Consider the following 22,855-nt stretch of genomic DNA (forward strand, 5'->3'; position numbering starts at 1 on the left):
CGTCCCTAACAAAGCCGGGCCGGTGCCACCCCCGGGCAGCGCCTCGTCGCCCCGCGAGGGGCACCTCCGCGGCTCTGCCCGCCCCGAGACCCCTGCGCGCCGCCGCTCCCCCTCCTCCTCCCGCTCCTCCCGGCCCCGGAGCCCGCGCAGGAGCTCCGCAGGGCTTTGTGCCTCCGGCCGGCGCGGCGGGCTGCGCTCGGTCCCGCCCGTGGCGGCTCCCCGCCGTGCCCTCCCGCCCATCCCCGCGGCTGCGGGGCTCCCCTCCCCGCGGCGCGACAGCCCCTTCTAGCACCCCACGTTTTGAGGGTTTTTTTTTTCGTTCTCGGGGGATTTTTTTGTTGTTTGGTTTGTTGGGTTTTTTTTAAGCCGCGAAACCGCTTCCTCCTCCCTGCCCCTGCCCATCCCGGGCGCGGGGAGCCTCGGCCGCCGCGCCTCACCCGCGCGGGAAGAAGCCGCCGCCGCCGCCGCCGCACTCACCCCATGGCCGCGGCCGCCGCGCCTCCATCCCCGCGCCAGCGCCAGCGCCCGGCCCCGCCCGCGCCACCGGCTGCGCCAGCGCCGCGCGCACGGCGCGGCCCCACGGGTCACGTGCGGCGCAGCCAATGGGGCGCGCGGCCGCCCCCGCCCCGCCCCGCCCCGGGCGGAGCTCCGCGCGCGGCCCCGGGCGCGGCCCCGGCGCTGGGCGAGCGGCCGGACATGGAGCCCGCGCTGCGCAAAGCAGCCCCGCGGCCACTCGCCCGCCCGCCCGCCCGTCACAGGACGTTTGACATTGTTCATGTAAAAATGAAACGAGGTTCTGCGTGTGCTAGAATTAAAGCTGCTACAGCTCACCTAGAAATAAACTGAGACATTGCTTATTAAAAGGGCAGCAGGAAGCGTGTCCTTCAAGGGCATCTCAGATTTCTCTGCGGTTCAGTAAAATGCTGTTTTCATCTGCTTTTCAGATATGAAGTTGTTACTGCTAGTTGGTAGCTTAATAACAAATCAAATATACATACATTTAAGCTATGTTAAATTAGAACAATAAGTACCAGTTGGAAAAAATCTAAAAGGCAAATGAATTTATGAAAGAAAATCAATTTATGAAACTATTTTATAATCTCCTTTCAGAAATGCTCTCTGTCCAAGGGCAAGGATGTAACAACGTATTCATGAAGATGATTTAAAACCTCACAGAAGCACACTACTGAAATCCAAGAGACAGCAGAAATTAAGCCATATTTCAGCTGTTTGTATTTGTAGTCCATATTTTCACTTTAAAAAACAATTATCTGTGTAACAGCTACTATAAGAATCTTCTAAAAAGCTCTGATATAAAAGTCAGCTTTGCAGAAACAGCACAATATTAAATCTTTTAAATCCCCTAGAATGATTAAAGAATAAATCTATGGACAGTGCAACCCATCTCAACAAAATAGGGCACAATAGAAGACATCTGAAAAGGTAGAATGGTTCCTCACCTAGAGCAAAACAACGCCCTTCCCTGTGGTATGTTACATAAATTACGGAGTTACATGCTTCTACAACGGAACATAAGGATAGATAACTTATTAAAAACATATATCCTGATATGCCTGCTAATAATACTTCATTCTGCCTATAATACTTTATTTGCATGGGACAAGCAGACATGTAGTACCTCGTTGTTGGGATGAGATGAAATCAAAGGCACTGCAGGCCTGTGCATGCATGTGAGCAATTGTACCACACATTACTTAAACGCTACTAATTTCATTTCAGCTGTTTCCTCATACCTCCTTTTTCCAGTCAGAGAAGGCAACAGTCCATACTCAGAAAAGATGCTCTTTACCAGATAACCTTCTATCAAACATCTTCATGATCAAAATGATGTGTGACATACCATCTGCTACCTTCAAGATAGTTTTGCACAAAATCCTCTCCGACTTCACCACTAAGGCTAACTGCAGAGATACTGTCACTTCAGCTGTTATGGTAAAACACTTTAAACCAAAGTTAAGTGGGCCATTAGTCAAGGGTGTTCCAAGGCTTTATGATTTTTTTGCTATAAAGCTTCTATTAATTACAGTAATTGTTTGCATCCTATGGTTTATGGTGTTTTATGATCCACTTGATTCCATTTCACAGCGACCAAGTTCATCCTCCCTCAGCTGTAAAAATTTGTCACAGTACTCTTAACAGGTTCGAAGCTTAGAACCTCGCTAGGCACTAGACCTAAAGCCATCTTACTTGATATCTTAGTGATATACACCCTTGCTCCATCCCTCAGAAAAGCAAACCAAAATGCTCCCAGTTGTTACTGTGAAGTTGTCTCCATCCTAAAATTATTTACATTGGTGTAAATGTATATTCAAATAAATACAGACATGGCTCAACATTTGCATTATCAGTTGGCAAGTTGTTGCAACAGGAGTTGTAGCTTAAAACCAAACCAGGTTGTTCCAGTAATAGTTTTGAACTTGAAGAATTGGAAGTGTTCAGAAGTGGCAAGTGCTACACAGCCTGGAATGACTACTTTAAGTGTGCAAAGATGACACCAGAGAACCAAAGAAACTGAAACACTATGTACTTTAAAGCTAAATTCCACACTTAAAAGTGAAAAACTAAGCTTTGAGAAGTACAGTTAATTTTCTAGAACCCAAACCAGCTGTATTAAAAGATGGAAGGCTACATAATGTATTAATTTACACACACCGTACTGCACTTCCTGCAACTTTGTAACACTAACTGTAGTTTTCACTGTGTGAAAATTGTCTTGCTACTCCTGGTACTGGTTAATCCTTTCTGAGGCTGGGAGTCACAATCTGAGCAAATTCACTGCTCTGCAGCCTGAAGTCCCACATTAATTTGCAGAACAAGCAGAAGCAAAAATTCTTTAATGATTCCTGCCAAGATGACAGCTGAGTGGGAGGGAAAAAGCTTTCCCCTCCTCATTCATAGTAATGCCCATTCTGTTATGATTTCATAAACATGGCTGCTTATGGTCTGTGTCTGTGTCACATGCACTTGTCTCTGCAGCAAAATCCAGTAATAAGTGAAATTCAGTTTAACAAACAGTATGCTTTGACCCTTCCCATATTGCATCTTCCAGTGGTGTTAAACCATTGCTATACAGCCAAACAGGTGAATATCTTCCCTCAAAACTGTTTTCTGTCTGCAGTACAGGATTTTTCTAATAAAACTGATACCAGTGAAACACTGTTTGAGAGAGAGAAAAAAAAAAAAAGGTCAGGCTCTCAGGAAAAAAGAAAGGAATTGTACATGAAAAAGTCTTCTTTAGACTAAGTTTATTTTTGGCTAGTTATTTTCTATCTGGCAGATGGAACAAGATGGCTTTTTCATTCTTTGAAAGAAACCACTACCAAGACAGGCTTAGCAATACCTGCAAGATATTACATAAACCTACCCTTTAAAATCTATTAGAAGACTCAAATCTCTGCATGAATCCATGTAAGCTACCAAATCCAAAAGACAGAAAATTTTAGTATTGAAAGATACCTGTTCAGTTTCAAACTACTTCTATTATTTTGGACAAGATTGCTGCAGTCTAAACAGCACAGCATTCTCAAACAGTCAGATGGGAATTTGGGTTCAGGAATGGAATTGGCAATATTTTTTATGCAATTTTTGATGCAACCTATGCACCAAGTGTTTCCCATTGCATTTATAAAAATCCATTTTGAGACCAAATATAATTGTCATTAACTGTTATACCCCACTACTAAGTAGTGCTAATTAGAATCTCTGCATAGATTAAGATGTAAATTTTTAAAAACATAAGGTACATTCCCCAAAGTATCTATTTGCTTCATAAAATCATGACTATTATAAGAGGAAATGCAAGAGGTTTTCTGGTTTTAGATAGCTGGCTCATAAATGGGACAGTTCTCTCAACCTTTGCAACCTCACCTACTGCAGCAATACTCTTCTCCCTATGAGCTTTTCACCATTAAATATATTTAAAGTGATTGATATTTCATTATTAGTCATTGGACATGCACAGAACTACCTACCTCAGAGACCCGGCACAGGGAGTGGTTGGATAATGAGCTAAATTCTCTCTCTGGTGCCAGGCACTACGGTTGGCATTACTTGCAAATGTGAAAAAATAGTGCTGCTGAGATCTTGCCTTCAGAACTTTCTAATGCAAGATTTAGGCATTGAGTTGTATCAGACTGCACTTTTTAGAAAGGTCGTACTTCACAGATTTCATTAACAAAATAAACTGAAGACATTTCACATCTGTTTTACATAGACAAAAATTTCATCTCAACATGGGACTTGACGACCTATTTTAGCAGCTGCTGTAACCAAAGGTTGTCTTGTGCCTTTCAACTTTACATGGGAAAAAAACCCAATGAAACTAAACATGCTCTTTGTTTCTTATTTTCTTTAGTACTGTCAAGGTACATTCACATCTCTCACTACCACACAAAGACCAAGTTTCCTCTGAGGCCTGTCCTTACCATGTGACCAGGACCAGTGAAAGTTTGTATATACACACTTGAGAAAACTCCTAACTTGCTCCCATTGGCATCATATCACTGTTTTGGCCATTAAGAGCTGTAGCCCTACTTTCTCCATCAAAAGTCTCTCAGAAATATTGCATATTATTTCCCCAACTATGGGAACTTCCAACTATGAGCACTACAAAGGTCATCAGGAAAAGGTTTCCTGAGGATCAAGAACCTAAAGGACTGCCTTTCTCATGCAAATGAAGAAACAATGAAGAACTCTGCCATTGTTCACAATGCATCATCCAGAACACAGGCAGTAGTCCTACAAAAACAGACAGGAATTTTCTGTACTTAGAACAGATTTTTACTAATGTACTAAATTCCACTTTTTTTTTTTCTTTCCAGAAAGTTGTGCTACCAGTTCCTGAACTTGAGAAGATTTTTCCACAAGCAATGACAAGGTCTGTCTTTCACAGGGGTCAATTAACTACCCCACAGACATGTAACATAAGCTAAATGAGAAAAGCAGAGAAATGCATGCTGTTTAGTTATTTCATAACTAAGTCAGAGGCACAGAAATACATCATTTGCTCTTTAAATCCTTTACTATTTAATGCTCTCTACTGTTTGCCAGTTCCTTACTTTTGTCCAGAAGTAGTCTGCTCTCTGGGGCATCTCCCATTCATACTTTCTTCCCTCTCACTAAGTTTTTCCATCTGCACGAACCTTTCTTGCTTGAAATTAAAAAAAAAAAAAAAAAAAAAAATCAAGAAAAAATACTGCTTCCTTCCTCACATCTGTTAGCTCTAGTGTGGAGCCATGGCCCAATCTGCAATATTAGTCACATTCTCTAAAAGCAGTAAAAGCAATAATGAAGGTAGTTTGTTTAGAAAACTGTTATCCAATAAATTTCACCATCCACTCTTCTATCTCAACTATATAATAAGCACCACCTGACACAACTTTGTGTCACACTACCTACGATTTCCTCATCCTCTAATTAAGAACATCACACTATCCTGGCATTATATCACTTCATTTCCTCTGCTATAGCTCTTTCAGGCTTCTTAGGTAGTTTACTGTATCTGCATATTGTAATTTTCACTTCTTGCATCATGGATGGTGCTTATTCAATCCGCTAAAGGGCTCGACCTTTAAAGAAATTTGGAAGCAGATTTTAGAGATGTGAGCTAGGAATCTTGTCATTTTTCTGTAAGGTACAGAAAGTGAGTTCACAGTGATCAGATAAAGAGTTGACTTTCAAGTGTAGTTTACCCCACTGACGGCTGTGTTGGTATGTGCCAACCTGCTCACTCCAAACCTCCAGCCAAATAAAGGCTTATCCGCACTTTTGAAAATGTAATTGCACCTTTTAGCCCATTTGGAATTCTGTTTCAGTAGTCTGTTAACAGTATTGAAGGCTGAACGTCTCCAATATAAAAGCCCTTGGTTAGTATACCTCAGGGATTCTCTGGTGATTTTTTTTCAGAAGAGAAGTTATTCCTAGAGGACTTTTTTCATTAATACGTACTTTTTCTCTTTTCCCCATTTGGGCCATAGACTAGAAAAATATGTTTAAAGAAAGATAAAAAATGGTATATTTTCCCATGTTTCTTGGGAAGTGTCAGATTCTGGATCTGTCTGATGGCAGATCTGCACTGAGTACACACTTGGAACACCTGCAGCAGCCTGAGTTACAAGATAAAGCCCTATTTTGCTGCTTCTTCATACTCAGCATCACCCATAAGAAATCACAGTACTCACATGACACATGGATGACTGCACGTGCAAGTGGATGGTCAGATTCAGTTTCTTGTTACACTGTGGTTGACAGAGGTCCCTGCTAAAAGAGATGGACGCTACATGGTTATATAAGCTTTATAGTGCCCAGGAGCACATCCCAGAATTCTACACCACTCTGACAAATGGAAGCTCTATCAGTGGGATATTTACCTTTTTCTGCACAATCTTCCTTTCAGTCCTCCCTTTGTTTGGTTTGAACCAGATGTTCTTAATGCAAGAGCTGATTTCTTGTAAGCATTCTGACATTTTAGTAGTAATAAATCAGTTAGCTGAAGGTCATCTGTTTAGCTAAAGGTCATCGACATGTTTTTTGCCAATGGTATTGAAAAGGAGAGAAAGTTAATTTTTGTGGAATCCTGTAAGCAATGACCTTTTCCAGAAAACGCAGGTTAACCATGACCATTCTCCAAGTCTGCTAAGACTTAAAAAGTTCCAGCTAGAGACAAGTTTCTTAAAACACACTGCATTAAGAAAGGCTGTGACAAGGTCTAGAAAGACAAGGATCTTGCTAAGTCATGGCTGTGAGTTCTCTCACCATAATTACAATTTTTTGAACACTTAAAATTTAGGCTCAGGCCATAGAGGCTCTTAGCTACAACAGGACAGCTGCATCAAATCAATCTAGAAAAACTATAATTTACAAGATAAAGTGTTGGCAAGGAATCTGAGGACACATATATCATCCTCAAAAATATAAAAAATTCCACATTTCAGTACATAAAAGTAATTGCTAAGGAGTTTGAAGAAAGACCACAAATAAAAATGGCTTGTCAAGGAAGATTTATGCTGTGTGGTTTAAGGAGTACAACTTAGTCGGTTTAGCAAAAGGTAGGCTGTTTTTTATCACTGTATACTGAAATCATTTTTAAGTGTCACACGTTTAAAGAGATCCGTCAGCACAGACTGGACAAACTGGAAATGAATTTCCTAACATTGCTGCGGTTAATCAAATTACAGAAGTTCAGTAGGAATTGAGCCCACAAGTTGAGACAAGGTATTTCAAAAATTACCAACTTTTGCCGTTCTACAGCCTCTAATGTAAGGGTCACACTGAATAGTGCTGGGGTCCAGGACTGAACTACATGAAAGCTTACAATTCAGTTAATGCTGCAAGAATTTAATTCCTTGCAGTGTGCATACTGGTTTTGCAACAATTATAATCAAGTCTCACACCATCAAGACTGAGCTGATTGCTTGGCAAGGTTAAGAAGAAAATCCTCCAGCTCATTTCTCAGGACCAGTATAGAACTTCACCATTAACTGATTAATTGATTTCTGTGTATGCAGAGATGAGTTGATGTGGGAGGCAACACTCCTGCAGAAGGAAGAAAATTAACTATATCTCAGCTGAAAACCAAGATGAGGACAAGAATGGACTTGTGCTCTCAGGTAGCACAACCCTCCAAGACACCTGGCCAACACACAGTTTTTCAGCTCACTGCCATATTAATCACTATGAATAATGAGTCATGTCATATTTTTCAGTTAGCTTTTGTTTTGGAAGCGTTCTTACTATCTTCAGCTTATTTATTCACCATAAAAATATGTCATTGGATGATTTGGGTCTCAGTCCCCTAGGGAATTGCTGTTACACAAGGTTCTAGGCGATAGTGGCATATTGATTTTTTTCCCTCCTCTTCTGGCACACAGTTTAGTTAGTTAATTGGAAGTTAAAAATATACAGCCTCAATTCAAAATATATGTTGCTGATGTGAGTGCTAGGAGTTACATTTTTCTTCTGTGGTTTTGAATGAATAACATCTTTAAATCTTAATTTCAGTAACACTAGTGAGGTGGAAAAACCTTTTTTTCTTTCATTGGAGAGGGAATTGTTTTTATAAAAGCCTCAGAAATCTATTATATGATATATTTGCCTAATAAAGAAGGTCCAGCTTACTGAATAGCCAACAGGTGATAAAAATTCAAGCATAAGCTTCTCTGCCCAGTATTCAAGCAGCATGAATACTTTTTTTAATTGATCTACCTGCAGAGTAGAAGAGGAATACAAATTTGAAATATCCATTATATTTCTAGACAAGTTGCTTCCAGCGCCAAGGTCTACAAATTTATCAACAGTGCCCTATGATCCATATTTTTAGGAGTCACACAAAATTGGCCTTTCTTTGGGCCATTCATCATCTTGGAAATCACCATGCATCTTCAAAGTAACAAAACCAGCATCTGAGACAGCTACTACTGAAAATTTACCACTACCCAAGTCACTTCAGTAAAGTACTGGGAAAAAGCAGCTGAAGAAAAGGACTGATATCCAAGCCCAGAACAAATAAAGCATCAATGGAGTAATAGAGCAGAAAAAAACACATTTAAGTCTGTCAAAAACTGAGAAGGCAGGAATTCCTTGATCTAGGTAGAATACATATTTCAGTGCCAGCTTCTCCTCCCAGCTTTAATCCAAGGTCACCAGCTTCTCAACCAAAATACCTAAATTGCATGCACTGAATGTGAACTAAATGAACCATGATAGACTTGCATGACTGAAGTATATAATGTTGCAGCTCTATAGAAACACTCAGGTTAAGATGTAACAATAAAAAAGCTAGGATGACTGGTGTACTTTGCATCTTAGATTCCAATCCATACAGACACGGGAAGGGAAAATTCTAATTAATCACAGCAATACTTATAAAAGCTCTCCATCACTAAGCGTACTAGAGGAATATTTATTTTCCTAACATGTAACCCTAATACTTCAGCCTTAAATGAAAAGATTGTATTTTCAAAAGCTTCCAGTGCAAGTCAGATAGAACACTAGCCCTTAGTCATATTTAACACAAATATTCCTTCTCAGCATGGATTTGCATTTCATTTATCCATTACTCTTTTATAAATGTATATATTTCTAATCAAGTACTGAATCCCTTGCTAGAAGTAATTTTTAATGTTTTAATGTTAAAACTCAAACTATTCAAGTTTAAAGTTTGCCTGGCAAACCCAAGTAAACTGAGCAATCCCAAGTAAACTCTGGCAAACAAACACAATACATTCCTTCTACATGAACAAAAATTCCAAATAGAGTAGTCTTGCAGGGAAACTTAATGCCTGAAAATTAAGGTAAGCTGAGAGCTCAAGAATTTTAAGTATTTCCCACAACATTGAAGGAGTTAATTTTGCAAGCTAATTACCCCAGGTGGCAAAAGAAAGGCAGAAATGTTCACAGTAGGTAATACTTGTTCTAACAAGGAAGAAACAATAGGAGAGATCCCATGCCATTGACAAAATCCCTTCTGTCACTTGAACAGAAAACCAAAGTCCTTCTCCAGAAGCACACTAGGCAGTAATTGAAATTTTCTTATTCAAGACTATGAATGAGCTGTTCTCCAGTCTCACTTCTTTTTTTTTTTTTGCTTTACTTGATGTTTTTTTGCTCCATCTTGTGACCAGACACTTGGGAATTTCGTGCAACACTCACGTTGTGGCACTTACTCATCATGTTATCACACGCGTGTGACTAAAGTCGTCCGGATGAGTGACTTGACCAGAAGTGCCCCTGTGTGCCCAGATGTGCACCCACCATGCAGAAGGGTGGCACAGTGTGACAGGACACGGCCACTCCACCATGTCCAAGCACTTCCAGGAAAGTCTGGAGTCACAGCATGACTTCACTAAGTGATCTACAAGAGCAGGGGTATTCTAATCTACACCTGGCTGATACTTTTCCTGCTTTTCTCGTATTTACTATTTTTTTCCCTTCCTTTCCCAAAGAGCAAATGCTGGCAAGTGCTGGTAGTGAGGCTCATGACAGCCTTATTGCCCAGTCCAAGTGCCTGGTAGTGTTCTGCACTGCAGGCCATGAGCAGCAGAATTGCTTTAGCACAAAAGTCATGTCTTTTAAAGGATTTGAGGTTTCCACAACATAAAGCAATTCTGAAGCTTATGGAACTTCTAGAGAAGAGAAGCCAATATAATTATATTTAGAACTTAGAAAATGCACAACAGAGACAAGAATGATGAAAAGCACTACCCATCCATGTTCAGAAATGGTACAGTAAACTTAAAGGAACACAGACTGAATAAAATAGACAATTCCTCTTCAAACAGTGAACCAGGTGGCAAACTGCCCACACAAACTTGGCATTTTAAAGAACTCCATCTCTTGTATGTCACTAGTCAGAAAATTTTAAAACAGTAGACACTGGCTAAGGAAGTAACAGATAAGTACATTCCAAAGCTCCCTATATTCAGAGCAGTTGACTTTTAAGACAAGAGTTAATATACTGGCAGAGAGCAAAAGTAAAACAGCCAGCACCTGCACCTTGAAGGTAGACACATCTTTCCAGCATTTTCCTGAACAAGTTAAAACATTCTAAACCACCTGAGACTTCAAAATCAAAAAACAGTGAATTACAACCAGGCTTTGTCATTACAACTAGTTTCAACAGCAAATCTTCCTTGCTGCACGCATACCAGATTGTCACAGGGACTCTTCAGTAGCTTGACATCATTCTGGGCACTATTTCACTTGTGAAAAAAAAAGACCTGGACATCTTGCTCACAAATAAAATTGAGAGAGTGATTTGGAACAGTATAAAGACAGTCATGTACAGACAACTACTCTTTCATGGAAACAAAGCAATACACAAATCCACTGGTTTTAGAGGAAGACAAGCTCTCTTTCTCCATTCAATTAATTCTTTTCAGCTTCCAGCACTTGAAACATTTTTTTGGAAAAAGCTTTATGAATCAAGTCTAGTTCTCAAGGTCTTAATGACATTTAGACATTTAATTAGCAAGCCATCACTTGGACTGGCGTCTAAACCTTTTGTCAGGGACCTAATACCATGCCAATTCAAACATCCCATTAGTCTTATATTAACTAAAAAGAAGCCCCATAATATTCTGGCTACTTGCTTGAACTGGCATGGATTAACACAACAGTGGAATGAATCCAACCAAATGCAAGGATATAGATTTACAGTGTATACATGTTAAATTAACAAAGATATTCTAGGACAAAAATATAATAACCATATATGTGTATGAACTAGTACTCAGGCATGCTTTGTGCTTCCTGGTACCCTGCATGACATGTCAGAGACATTCAAGTGAAAAAAAGGGGAAAAAAAGCAAAAAGATTGACCTAATTAAAACTATTCCATTGATTCCAAGCTATGCCCTGCTCTTAAAACGTTCTAGAACTCATTCTGAACAATATTTAGACACTTATACATGTGAATTAAGTATTATTATTCTATGTTGTCATTTCTCCCCCAAGACATGTTCAGTACACCAGATTTTTAAAAAGTCATTAACATATAAAATGATACATATGAACAAATATGCTATATTTGGAACCAAAGAAAAGTTACAATAGCAACTGCCGTTTTTCATCTCATATTTCTAATTTAGACCTGTAGTTTTCACTGAAATAACAAAACACAATATAGAAAAATGCTAGAGCAAATGCTAGAAATCATTTGCATGCATTCCTTGCTTTTGTGGAAACAGAGTCACTACTCCACTAGACTGGACTAAAATTAGAGTCCTATACAATGAAATGCTTGTAGTTGAACAATTTGAATACCATGGAACAAAATCTTAATAGAGTAATTCCCCTGAAATACAGGGGAGAAGGAAGACTGGTACCAAGAACAATTAAAGAAACATGTATGTAAGGAAATTGAGAAGTATTCAGTTGTCTTTAATCCTGGTATTTATAAAGTCTGTAAACAAATATTTTAGTCTATAACTAAATACGGTAATAACTGTCTTATTAAAAAAAAATCAATTTAGCTCTATGTTAAAAAAGCAACTGTGTGGAAGGATACTTGGTCATATATTGGATTCTGCTAACCTTGGAATCTCATGTATCTCAGCACTGCCTGCTGACACCATCTTCTCAGCAATGACACGTGACAATTGTAGCATCAGGGTTACTGGCACTGAAGCTTTTAGTCTACATGTGCTGACAAATAGGCTTTTAATGCCAGAAGCAAGTAAATTGTAACATAATTTCAGCTTTTTTTTTAAATTAGTCTAGATCCTAACTTATAGCAGGTGCTATACAGCAATGATTTTTGTTGTACAGCACCTGCCAACAGCCATCAATTTTACCCAAACTTCATTCCACATCCAAGTCTTTTGTGACTAATACAGAATAATCAAGGAGACTTTACTCGAGCCCTTGGACTGCAAATTCTGTGGGAAACAGATTAGAAAGAGCAGAGATCTTAAATGTAGATCCTTCTGAGCAGAAAATACAGACATTGCAAACAATCTCAGTGAGAGGAGGCAGGCATTTAACTCCAGAAATCCCATTATTCAAGGTGTATACAGCTTTTTCTTTGAAGAATGTCTAACTGAAATACCTGTATCTCTCCCTCCACAACACATCTGAATTTTAAAAGACACAACCAAAAACCCAAAACCCACCAAAAAAAGAAAGTATTGAGGAGTTCAAGATGACTTTGGTCTTGCATCCCTTCTACTATAGTAGAAGAAGCATAGCTACTTAGCCCTTTACAACCTATGCTTTGCACATCATAAATGGGAATTTTTCATTCAAAGAATTCCTAAACTTGAGGGTAAGAGACACTCTTTCCTTCAGGCAAGCATTAGGGGCACTGGAAGGGCATTGGTGCAGGCCTGAAAGTACAAACTTTTCTTTTGGAATGAAAGCTGATTTCCCTTTGTCATGAAAATTAAGTGTCTACTTATGTACTTGAAGCTTTTACTGAACAGCAAAATGGTTAGATGGCTGGCATTTTCACTGAAATAAGCAAGTTGCTACAGAATACTAAAATTTCAAACCAGGAACTACATCAGCTATGGGAAAAGTATTTTTTACTAAATAGGCAAGAGTAGTGCAAAGGTCACCCACGTGGACCCTTAAAAGACAATAAATACATGGCCTTCTGACAATGTTTCAATGCATTGGGCACTAGAACTCACCATTTAATTACATGAAAAAGGTAAGAAATGAAGGCATGCCAAATTTCTGGTCCTACAAACAAGCTTAAGTTTTTTCAATAGTTAAGACCAACATGACCAACCATCAAGATCAATATGATACCAAAAAACTTTGCGACACAAAAAATAATTTGAAATGTACTTTCAAAACACATCAAATATTAGCACAGTGTTTTAGAAACAAGTAACCATGGAAAAGACATATGAAATCTGAGCAGCACTAACCAAGATGGACAGTAGCAGTATGACACTAAGATGTCAGCAACTTGAGACAAAGTGGAAGTTCTTTGCAAGACTTGCATCTGAATTTAGAACTACAAAGACAGCACAACTATGACCTGTGTACAAGAGGAGCAGCTGAGGAACTCAGGATTTTTATTCAGACATTGTACTTACAATACACAACTTAATAAAATTAAGAGCTTGTTTGATCAAATTACTTCACTCCATTTCCAAAAGAAATGTCTTGTTTCACAGTTTGAAACTTGCTTAGCCTGTTCCAAAGGATGTCAGACTTAAAAAAGCAATGGAGGTAACTGTTGATGACTGAAATGACAGTCAACACTGCTGCGGTCAAAAAATGTTGCACTATCCAACAACCTCTTTACAGATGGTTCAAGCAGGCAAGGAATGGATTGCATTACTAAACGAGATGAAAGAAATTAGGCAACTTTTACTCCACTGTTTTTTTAATAAAGAGGCATTTTAAATGTTTCAATTATCAATGAAAATGGAATGTTTCAATGTTTCCATTAAAAGTAAAATGAAAATAAAAGCTGTTGCTACATTACACTAGTAGAAGAAACCTTGACCATCTATGAGGATAACAAGTAGCATGACTGTTTCTTGCAGAACATGAACATACCTGCTCAAATTCTTATACCAAAGCCTCACAAAACACTCTTCCTGTAGCTAGGGAATTACAGAACAGACCTGTTACCATGTCTGTTTCCAAACAAAGTTGGTTTTTTTTTAAAAGAGTCTATGTAGCAATGGGGGGAAATGTTGGAAAATTCTCTTAACCTTAAAACAATAGCATTTGATCCCTATCCATGACTAATGCTTAGTTTTGTACCATATAGTGCTTAGTTAATGATATAACTTTCCCAATAACTTTTCTAAATAATTCTTCTAATTAACTTTTCTAATTTATTGTTTTAATTAATCACAATCAGTGTATATTTCTGCTCTGTCATGTGTCAATGTAGCCAGCACTTAGCAAGGTTTGTCACAGCCTGCTATTGTGGGAACACAGTTTGGGAAAATTACTGAAACTTTGTTAAACCAACTCCAATCAACTTTGATATGCTCCAGTGATCTCAGACCTAAGAGCAGGTTAACAAAGCCTGGGAGAGAGATCTATTGCTGAAACTGGACACAAGGAATGCAGAATTTATGGACCACAAGGACATTTTGAAGAAACAAGAAAGTAACAAAGACAATTCAGTAATTGTATTGAAACCCTCTCTATCTAGGATAAAGATAATAAAAGGAGTGAAAATGTGGAGTAATTAGGATGAGAAGCAAGAAATCAATAACCAATAGAAGATGGAATACTAATTAATGAAGATAATTATCCAATTTATAGACAATGAACATTAATTTCTTTGTTTGCCACAATGCATAGTGAAAAGTTCTGACAGTGGGTGTAGATATTGGGTGGAGGTACCCCATGCATTCAGCAAACTGAGTAACATCAACTTCCTAGCCTAACAAACTGGTTGGAGTTTATTTCAGTGTTGTGTCTGAAACAAAAAACATTTCTAAAAAAATTACAAGCTGAAGGAGTGTATTCTCAAAGCTACTAAATTCCAGTGCCCCTAAGTAGGTATCAACATGGTAGATTTCTTTCCTATTCCATCCGACATATGCTCCCAAACATAGCCAAAGAAAAGTTCATTAATGTTAACTACGTAGCAGGACTTTCCAAAACGTATGTTCAGCATATAAATAGTTTGTACTTTAAAAAATAGTAATACTGTCTCTGAAAAAAAATATTATCCTCCTGCATAAAGAGCCTACATACCTGTGAAAAAAGCCATTCTGACAGGCAGTCCTTTTGTAATAGCATATACTACTGCTTTTTAAGAGACTGTGTAAGCTTGATCTTCAGGTCTGTGCTGCAAGCAATAACAAAACCTTCCCCTTCTCCTCCTTGCAAACAAAACCACTGAAATACAGGTCCAGTTACAAACTCACCTCAATTTTACCTCTCTCTGCAGCACACACTTCTTTGTAGTTGTGTGTTGTAATTAAGAGAAACCAAGGAGAGGCATGAAAAGCAGCATTACTTTCACCAAACTCTCCTGGCAAATGAATAATTTCTGAGAACAAAGATCAGTTTCAAGCAAGAACTTTCTATGCACACTGAGAAACAGCTACCCATAGCAAGCAGGAAAACCATCTTTACAATGTCTTGTCTAATGAATTGTAGAGCAGAAAAGAATCTACAACTCTATCCCAATGGAGAAGGACACAAATTATTACAAAACTACTTATAAAAAACTATTAATTATAAAACCCAAAAGCAAGAAACACTTGTCACAACAAAAATCTCTGCACACTACATGCCACGTTTCTTTGTTTTTAATAACACACTGGAATTTCCATGAAATTATTCCAACACAAAGCCACATGACATACAACGAGCAGATTTGACAAATTCCTTATAGTAATTCTGATGTAGTAACACTTTGCTCCTATCTCTTTGAAGTTTATTCTGTTTCTCCAAGCATAACACAAGCAGCAACATGGGATACAGATCCATTCCGTCTATATCTGAACAGGGAGGCCAGGGAGCAGATTGCATCTGTGACCAAAGATAGTCACACAACTTTTGCACAGAAGAAAGTCTTGCAAAGACACTGATGGGTAATTTCCACTGAGGTTACAGGAATACATTTAATGTTACAGTACTTTTTATTTTCACCTCTATGTTTGAACCTCATTTCTTATTTATATAACCAGTCTATATTATATTTTTATTCACAGTCTTACTTTTCCATATTCCTAAAACCAATTACAAAATAATACAAAAACACAAAACCCAAAACCAAACAATTCATCCATTACAAGACAAACCAAAATAAGGAGCAGGAATCCACTTCAGCATATACAGCAACAGCTGTAAGTTCTATCCTGACATGCTTACCCAGGCATTCAAATAATTTTTTTAGAATCAAAGAATCATTTAGATTGGAAAAGACCTTGAAGATCATCAACACCAATAACACTGCCAAGCCACCACTAAATAATGTCCATAAGTGCCACAACTACACATCTTTTAAGTACCTCCAGGAATTTAGAAATTATAATTTTTTTTACCACTTTGTGATATTCCATTACTTCCCTTGGCAGCCTGTTCCAATGCTGGATGACCCTTTTGGTGAAGAAATTTTCCTTGTTATTCAACCTAATCTCACCTCACCCACTGATCCTCTCTGTTCTGATCCCTCTGCAGATCTTTCCTGCTCTCTGGCAGGTCAACACTCCTGCCCAACTTAGTGTTGTCTGCAGACTGACTGAAGGAACACTCCATTAAACAGGACTGGCCCCAACACTGGACCCTGGGACACCACTCTGGTACCCAGCCACCAGCTGGATCTAACCCCTCCACTCATTCAGTGCCACTCCCTGGGTCCAGATGCCCGGACAGTTTTTTCACCCAGTGACACTGGACCTGTCCATGCCACAAGCAGCGAGTTTCTCCAGGAGAATGCTGTGGGAGACAATGCCAAAGGCTTTACTAGAGTCCAGGCAGATAATATCCACAGCATTTCCCTCATCCACCAAGCAGGTCACATTGTCACAGAAGACCAGGCTGGTCAAACTGGACCTTTCATAAATCCTCACTGGCTAGGCCTGATTCCCCTGATAATCCTGCACGTGCCCCAGGATGGCATTCAGCACAATCTGCTCCCTGGCCTGCCCTGGCACCAAGGTCAGGTTGGCAGACCTGAATCAGAAGTCACCTCACTACCTACACAGAGCCCACAGCCCACAAACTCCAGTACAGTCTGAAACGGAACAAGCCAGTGGGAGCTCGAGGGAAGTGTTTCTCATTGATCAACTTCTCATTGATTTCAACTTACAGTAAGCAAATAAATTTAAATCTTACTCCAAGAAACAGCAAAGTACAATCCAGTATTATATCGAGTTTTATGACTTACTTTACTTGAAGTGAGAGAACAGTGAGACAAAATAGACATATTTGACTAATACAACTAAATTTCTGTTAAAAATGTGTTAAATCAGAATTTATAACACTGCTCTATAAGAAAAAATATTGCTTAATTCTAAAGACATTCTTGGCTGAGGTTCTTTAAATAGAAGAGCAGCAGCAATGTGGACTCTCCATAGCAGGGGCTTTGGAAGAGAGAAAAAGCTCATGTGATCCTGAGAAACTTTTTCCATTAATAAAGGGAGAGCCAACTCACACAATTTATGCTTTCATGATTTCTTTGCACCCTTGTCACACAACAATGAGAAGTCCTAGTTTCCTTCCAGTTCCCTCCACATGCCAGTTACTACAAAAAAAGGCCAGTCTACTAACAGCCAAACTCAGCTTTGTGAAACTCAGCACCTTTCAGAATCTATTTAAAGCAGCCAACAATCATACCATTAAGAGCACAAATAAGAGCTTTTTATTGATATCTGATTTCCAGAAAAATAAGCAACTTTCACTTCAAGAATTTAACCTATATGTGAAAAGCTAAGTCTTAAGTAATGTTTGACTATGTTACCAGAATTCTATTATAGGGTAAGAATATAAAGTTCATATCTTAGAAAAAAAAAAAATCCCTGAATTAAGAGAGGCATCATTATACTATTTCACACAGCCTAAATTCTTTTTATTTTGAAAATAAAGTCTACATGAATAGGTCTCTTCTTCCATTACAGATTAATATTCTATCAGTGTGGGGTTAAAATGCACCCCTGAAGAGTAACACTACACTTATGAAAGCTGTATCAAAATGCTATTGATACTTAAACTTCAATGTTTTAGTTTAACATTTCCATAGAGAAATCAAACTGCTTGTCGTCTAACACAACTGTATTTACTTATTCAGAAGATATTCTTGTCTACTGAATTTTATGTCTTATCTTCTGAAAATCCATGTGGAAGTAATGGCAAAATGAATTCCCTCTGATCTCAAAAAGCATTAATGTTTTCAAAATTTCTTATTTCCACTAGTGAGGACTAATATTTAATAAAGAACTACTACTTTAAGACACAAATGAACCCAATTAATCTTTGGCAGTCAGTTCAAATTAGCATATACTATCTTAGTGACCATCACCAGCAAGCAATATCAGAGGTACTGTTACAGTAGCACATGGAGATACCAAATCCAAACAAACTTTCTTGTTCTTCAGCCTTTCTTTCAACCACCTACCTCTCCCCTCTCCTTCACTGACACATCCCGGTTAAATTGAGGTACAATATTGAGCAAATGCTCACTGCCCAGTAGCTTTATCACCCAGCTACAACTGATGTAACTCAATGCTACCTTTCAACTAAAACTGAATGGCAATCATGCAACAACTCACATTCTACAACAGCACACTATTACTGTGGTGGTTATAAAATAACCATCACAGTTATTTTTAACACTATTTTAACCAAAGTTATACTTGCAGTCATAATTCAAGTTGGTTAGGACCAAATCCCAAGTGTGAGATATTGAAATATTTTAAGTTGGGTATGAAGGGTGTCAAAGGTATGATTATGAAGTAAAAGTTGTTTTGCTTCACCAATACTGGTAAAAAATGGATGATGAAAACAATATGAGCTTGAACAGCAAACAATTAGAAGATTCATTTAAAAATCAGTTACAACTATTTCCCAGCTGAGTTCACATACATTCATTCAGTGTTTAATACATGCATTTTTAAACTTAGAATGGAAATTTCCAAATATACTTCAGTGATGATAAAATAATCCTACTACACTTTTTTGTTTGAACGTTCATAATATTGATAGTTCCATTAAAATGCAAAATATTCAAAAGTCTGTATTTTATTAACCAAGCTTATTACGTACATAATTTCAGCCCATTAAATGATTGCTTATTCCATCAATATCCTATAAGCTAGAAAACCACACTGTGAAAACATAGTAATGTGATATAAAATGACCACATATTGCTATCTAATGTCGAAATTGTACTGAGACAACTCACAGAACAATGAGGCACAATAAAAAACCCAAAGGATTTTTACACTGAGTTTCAGGTAAGTGTGAGAGAAGATCACAGAATTAACAGATTTCTACTGTACAACGCTACGAAACGATTTCTAAGAAGTTGTAGAAGTAGAAACAAGATGCACGCTATCCTAAATCAGTGCTGTGTTTTCACTTCCCACTCACAGGATGTGTAAAGGTAGAAGGGACACAGTAGCTCATCTGGTCCCACCTCTACTCAAGCAGGGTCATCTCAGAGAACATCGCTCAGGATTGTGTCTAGGTTCTGGAATATCTCCAGTGGGGGAGACTCCATAGCCTCTCTGGGAAATCTCTCCCAGTGTGTGAACATCTGCACAGTAAAGAAGATCTTCCTCATATTCTGGTGGAACCTCCTGTGAATCACCTTCTGCCCATTGCTCTTTTCCTATTAGTCAGCACCACGGAGAAGAGTCTGGCTCCATTCTCTTGACAACCTCCCTTCAAATACTTGCAGACACTGATAAAATTCTGAGGCTTTTCTTCTCCAGACTAAACAGGCCCTGCTCATTCAGGCTTTCCTCCATGGCATTTTATGCACACATGATACTTCAGAATAGCTTGCTAATATTTCCAGAAGCATATATCCAACACCTGGGTGAATAATTCTGTTTATTGTTACTGAGCTGCTTGAAACACACTAGAAAAGTTAACTATTAAAAACCAATTCAACCTATTCTGCTTATGCAGAAAGAAGGAATTTTCAGAGTTTAGCCAAGATAAAATGAACAAAATAAAAATTTTCTTTTTTTTAATTATGACAGGATTAAGGAAGATTTACAGTTAACTAAGCTTTTTAGTTTTAAATACAGTGACAGAGAGCTATAACTGCCTTACTCTTACTTCCTATCTAAATAGAAAAGATTCTCGAAATAACCTAAAAGTATTTATGAAAAATAAATACATAAATATAAAATATTCCTATTTGTGTATAAAGCATACACAAGGTACTGTAAATACACAACACTGGTGTTTGTTAGGGCCAACAGCTACTAGTTTAGCATTAATACAAATCAGAATAGCATCAGAAACTCACTGGACACAGTGGCACAGCACACTGTTGATGGTATTTGTTGTATGTTCTAAAGAAACTGTATTTGTGATGTCAGTCACGTGGGGAATATTTTGTGCAACAGATGCCTGGGTACCAACACTTGACATACCTGAGCATGGGTTTCATTGCATGGGGAATATGCAAAAACAAGGCAGGCTGTAATACATGCTTTATGCTCAACAGAGTTTCCTGTTGTATTTCTTAGCAATAAAAAATAATTCAATACCTATATCACCATATGGATGTCCACAATTTTTTTCTCCTTTATGCAACCAAGTATATGTACACTTTTCACTAAATATTGTATTTTTTTGACCCCTAAGGCATCTGAGGAGAGCAAGTACTTGCAAGGCCTTTGTCAACAGAAAGAACTATGCTATAAATAGTCTTTACTGTAACTAAAGGAAAAAAACATATCAAAGAAGCTGAAGCATAACAATGGTCTCATGATGTTCACTTTAATATTTCTTGCGTGCTTAGGATTGGATGAACACATCTGGCATAAATTTTTTTTCAAAGCCAGCATAAAAATGTACTATTACGGCACCTGGAGAGGAAAAAGTTCAGTTTCTCTGCATTTCAAGTAATGACCTAATCTCACTTAACTCTTGATGTAAACTTAATTTACCAAATTGTTAGTACTCCTGAAGCAAAGTTTTCACACCTGCACTTCTCCACCTGTACACAGAACTATCTCCTCTTGTTCAACCACTATCTGGTAGAAGCACGTACATGAAAACAGATTCTGCAGAACCACATTTTATTTTTTTCAGAAAGTCAGAAGTTTCTGTGACAGCCTTACCAAAAGGCTTGTCTTCACAGCTGTACAGGTCAGCACCATTATATTGTTTATAGCTGGGGGGGACACACGAGGCAGCAGCAAACAAGTCAGATAGTTTAGTACACCTGCATCTTCATTTCCCTGCACTTACTCAATGAAGTCTGATGTTTACATAAATCTGAACTACTTTGCTTTATATCCAGTCAATTCCGAAGCTGTGAACAGCCGCAAAAGCTAAAATTACTGAGGCTGTGGTCACAGACACCTGTACACACCCACCCCTCATCACCACACGTCAGAGGGCATGTAACAGAAGAAACAAAGCCTCCTAACACAGAGTTTCGAGATAAATGACTCGTTTAATAGTGGAGCTTTTTAACTAAGTTTTTGTAGGTCAAGGCCTTCAAATATATTTTCACAGGAGACAGCGGCTCAGCGCTTCCTAAGACACAGCTTTCGTATTCCAGTGGTATTCTAGCTATGGAGTACCTGAATGCTTTCAGACTTATTTTGAAGAGCCAAACCACTAAGTGGCGTCAAATTACGTTGCGCTACCGCAAAATAAATAATAATAAAAAAGGAAAGCAAAGCGGCTGCACGGGCTTTGAGTGACACGCACTGGGCCGGGCGGGGGCAGCGCCCCGAGGGCTCATCCCGGTCCCGGCACTCACCTGTCAGCCTTCCTCTGCCCCCGCCAGCGCCGCCGCGGCTCCTCCGACGCCTCCGCCGGGCCGCCGAGCTGCGCCCCGACCCCGGGGCGGTGAGGGGCGGCGGGCAGCCGCGCATACGGGGCAGCCCCGCTCCCTCCTCACCGGCTCCCTGCCCCGGCTCCCCTGCTCCTCATCCCTGCCGCGGAGCTCCGGGGAACCCCCGGCCGCCTCCTCCCCAGCCCCTGCCGCTGTCCCTGCCCGGCAGCCGCCTCCCCTCAGCCGCGACGCCGGGACCGCGTCCACCCCCTTCCCTCACTCGCCACCCCCGATCGATGCCCCCGCGGCCGCCATCTTGCCCGGGAGGGGAGAGGGGTGCGCGCAGGCGCGGCCGCGGCGATACCGGGCCCGCAGCGGCAGCCGCGCGCACGCGCGGGGGCGCGCCCCGCCCCGCCCCGTGAGCGCGCACCTGCCGCCGCAGGCCGGGGCCTGGGGGGTTGTCCGGCACCTGGGACCGGTCATTAGGCGTCGGTCACTGGGCGTCGGTCATCCAGGGTCACTCACCCCTGGAGGGTCAGTCACCCGGAGTTTATCACCCTCACAGGGCCCGTCACCCCGTGGAGAGTCAGTCACTCAGGGTCAGTCACCCGGGGTCTGTCACCTACAGAGCGTCGGTCACTGTCGAAGAGTTGGTCAACCCTGGAGGGCCGGTCAGTCACCCGGTCACTCGGGGTTAGTGTCCTGAGGCTGCAGCTGCGCTGCCCTGGCAAAGGAGGTGGGCGACGTGGCATGGTCCGAGTGGCGGGCAGTGAGAGCCCGAGGCTGCCGAGGGGTCACAGCAAACACAGGTCCGTGCCGAGAGGTGGGTGCTCTCAGGTGTAGGAGGGCCGAGATGCCAGCGGAAAGCTCAGAGTGCCCACGGGCACTGTGGAAGCTGAAGGAAAACACGGGATGGACCCTTGTGATGTGTTTCTTGAGACCGTC

At 40.0% G+C, this 22,855-nt stretch overlaps 1 protein-coding gene across 7 annotated transcripts in view; it reads right to left on the reverse strand.

Moving 5' to 3' along the window:
- APC (APC regulator of WNT signaling pathway) overlaps nucleotides 1-21,992 on the reverse strand; it is a 95,713-nt gene extending 73,721 nt beyond the window's left edge. For 4 of the 7 annotated variants that reach the window (XM_039567185.1, XM_039567184.1, XM_039567183.1 and 1 more), the window contains exon 1: nucleotides 478-530. The gene's annotated coding sequence lies outside the window, so the exon portion shown is untranslated. Of the gene's footprint in view, nucleotides 1-477; nucleotides 531-5,078; nucleotides 5,171-6,200; nucleotides 6,280-21,895 lie in introns of those variants that run through there. The other 3 variants (XM_019281050.3, XM_010391370.4, XM_019281051.3) reach the window with 3 other exon arrangements.
- Nucleotides 21,993-22,855: the final 863 nt, after the last annotated feature.

This window comes from Corvus cornix, chromosome Z (genome assembly GCF_000738735.6).
Source record: "Corvus cornix cornix isolate S_Up_H32 chromosome Z, ASM73873v5, whole genome shotgun sequence".
NCBI classification, from domain to species: domain Eukaryota; kingdom Metazoa; phylum Chordata; class Aves; order Passeriformes; family Corvidae; genus Corvus; species Corvus cornix.